We start from the raw sequence: 3715 nt of genomic DNA on the forward strand, positions 1-3715 counted from the left end.
CCAGAGGTGTCGTGGAGGGACACGTTCTTGTTCGACATGAGTAGCCTGATCAGTGTTCTTCTCCTCGTCACTAGAAATCTCAGGATCAATAACAGTTGGAATAACTTTAACTGAGTCTGCGATTTCTTTGACTTTCTTAATTGTCTCGGTTGGAGGAAATTCAGCAGGAGGATTATCACGATGAAATTTACTAATATCATCAATGATAACATTCGCAGATTCCATCATGACCTGGGTTCTGATATTAAACACTCGAAAACCACGACTATCAGAAGCATAGCCAAGGAAAATACCTTCATCATTTTTGGTGTCGAATTTCCCTCTCTGTTCTCAATCTTTTAGAATGTAACACTTACTTCCGAACACTCTAAGATAGTGCAAGTTGGGTTTTCTACCGTACCACAACTCATAAGGAGTGTTTAGGGTCTTGGACCGTAGGTAGACACGGTTGATCAAATAATATGTTGTAAAGACAGCTTCTCCCCAAAACCTTAATGGTAAGTTTTTGTTATGGAGCATTACCCTGGCCATTTCCTGAATGTTTATATTCTTTCTTTCTGCAACTCCATTGGCTTGAGGAGTGATGGGTGGTGAATATTGTTGAATAATTCCTAGTTCGTCATTGAATTCAAACACCTTAGTTTCCTTGAATTCAGTTCCACAGTCGCTTCTAATTTTCTTTAGCTTGCGACCTTGTTCGTTCTGGATTCTTTTAACAATAATCTTGAATTCATCAAGGGTTTCATTCTTATGAGACAGAAATGCAACCCAACTGAATTTGGTGTAATCATCTACCATTACTAAAGCATACTTCTTACCAGCAACCGTAGGTTGTTGAATTGGTCCGAAGAGATCCATATGAATTAAATCAAGTGGACTTGGTACACGAACTTGGTTCGCGGACTCTTTTTCCGGTTTTCCTGAGCAGCAAAGTACGCATACTTTGGTTCACGGAATAAGGACTTATATATGTATGAGTTACGTCACAATGTTTATATCCAACCATGGTTATATAATCTAAACTCTCATTTCAATCATTGAAATATTCTTAGAGGACGTTATATGATTGTTATTCACAAACCATTTTTCGTCAAAGCCATTTTCAAGTAATTGAAACGTATCATGACTTTCGTCACTAGTAAAGATGAACTTGGCCAAAGCGAAAGCTTACCAACACATATTTCGAGAAATAGATAAGAGAGATAAACTCGGCTCGAAATAGCAAATGTGTATAATCAAAGTCTATATAGCAAAACGAGTTTTGTCTCAAGATAGTAGATACAGTAGATAGACTTTTGAGTGATAGATAAGTTCAAGTCTCCACATACCTTTTAGTCGATGAAGTTCCACCAGTTCCTTGAGTAGTTCTTCGTCTTTGTATGATCATCGTCATGGAGTCTTGAGCTCAACTACAATTTCTATCCTAGTCCGAGACTTAACTATTAGTAGACTAGAAATCAAGACTTAAAGTTTTGATCACTAACATTGACAAACATGCTCGAGATAGCAACGCATGCGAGTTCGACCGAGCAGTGCTCTAACAATATGAATCAAATAAATGAAACGCGATAGTCTGTTGAGCAACGTAACTTCCTGAACCAACAACATGGTCTTATAAACATTCAAGTCACCAAAGTAAAGTGTGACAAACTCATTTTGATTGCATTATACTAATGAAAATTGTCTAACATCAGGGGGGGACATCTAATGGTGTGTTGAACTATTTTCCTTCACTGAGGTTTTTTTTTCCCACAGGATTTTGTTACTCGGGAAGATTTTTAATGAGACAACAACAAACACCGGGAATTAATTTCCTAAATAAGGCTATTATCTTTTCCCACAAGAATTTTCTTCCTAAAGAGTTGTGGAGCAAAGTGATCATCTGCAACGGATCACCTTTACTTGCATCTGTCATGTTGTACTCTTTTCCCTTCGTCAAGGTTTTATCCCACTGAGTTTTTCTTGTCAATGTTTTAATGAGGCAACATATTCGAGTCCAACTATGTTCTAAGTTTGCTTAATATTGTACTCTTTTTTCTTTAGTTCAGGTTTTGTCCCTCTGGGTTTTCCTAGCGAAGTTTTAACGAGGAAATTAACTTAGACTCATCGATCATTGAAGATCGTATTGCATGTGATGAACAACATGTAAAGTACGAGGCAACATGTGAAGAGTTGTACCAAGATTTTATCCTATTGGGTTTTTCCTTGTCAAAGTTTTAGTAACGCAATTGATTTCGACACAAGTCATCAAAGAGAGAACGACATTTGAAGAACTACATTCAAAGCACTATATTTGAAGCACTATGTATAAAGTTTTGTTATTGAACCACACAAGGGGAGTGTTACAGGGCCTATGGCCCATGGATGTGCGGTCCATCTAGTTACCCCTTTATTTATATGTAAGAAAACCTATGTATTACAACAACTAATCTCTCTAATAAGATATTATCCTTCTTGTCTCTGCATCTTCTTCCTTCACCTATATTTCTACTTAAACAGTTAAGACATTTTCTAGATATAAAGTTCTAATTAAGTGTTAGAGTATTTTTTTTATATAAATAAATAGTAGTTAAAACATTACTCATGTAAGAACTTGTACAACGATACATGCATGTGTTTCATATATATATATATATATATATATGGCATCAATGTTAAGCCATTTTCTAGGTATAAAGTCCTAATTATGGGGAATGAATTTATATCCGTTGGATGGACTAGCCGTTGTCGGCTCAGTATCAACCGACCGGCTAAGTCTGAGATGACCAACGTCTCAGCAGGAACTGAGCCTCAGTTCAAATTTGTCCTTAATTATTCATTAGTAATGATTAAGAGCAAATCCAATGAGACTGGTATATCGCAGGTTTGCCGGTTTTGCACCTACAGTGGGACTGGAAAACCATTAAAAAAGAATGGACAAACCCCCAAATAAAAGGTTTTGTTCATCGCGGATCAAATTGAACCGAACAAATTAAACAGAGACGATCGGCTCCATCTGCACTGACCGGCTCACATTGAGCCGAGGCTCAGTTTTTGCTGAGACGTTGGTCGTTTCAGACTGAGCCGGTCGGCTGATACTGAGCCGACAACGGCTAGTTCATCCAACGGATATAAATTCATTCCCCATAAATTCAGTTAATTTTAACTCCAAAATCACACCTTGTTTACCTTCTACAATTACAAAATTCTTATAATTTCACTTCAATCATTCCTTCAACACCCACAAAGATTTATAATTTCAGTTCACTCACGCCTTCTACACCCACAAACAAATTCTCAAAGAAAATGGCAAGTCAAGCAGATACACAAAAATACTGCATCACAAAGAGTTTGTGATCCGAAGTTCAGTATGGAGGAAGATAAAGCCATTTGCAGAGCTTATGTGGCATTTACGCTCGATCCAATTAATGGTGTTCAACAGACACATCATACGTTTTGGGGAAATATTTTTACACAATTCTGTTAAGAAACTGTGAATCCAAAAAACCTTGATGCTTCTGGGTTGTCACATCGTTTTGGTGCAATCAACAAAGACCTGAACAATTGGGTAGATTTGATGATGCAGATGAAACGACAAAGAGAAAGCAGTGATACCAATGTCAATGTGGTAAGTTGCATTCCCATACCGTGTAATTGATTTTTAAATCTTTTATCAATCTGATGCAATAGCTAATTATATATTGTCTTTGCTTTCAAATAATACACATATATACTT

Source organism: Papaver somniferum, chromosome 1 (genome assembly GCF_003573695.1).
Source record: "Papaver somniferum cultivar HN1 chromosome 1, ASM357369v1, whole genome shotgun sequence".
Classification (NCBI taxonomy): Eukaryota; Viridiplantae; Streptophyta; class Magnoliopsida; order Ranunculales; family Papaveraceae; genus Papaver; species Papaver somniferum.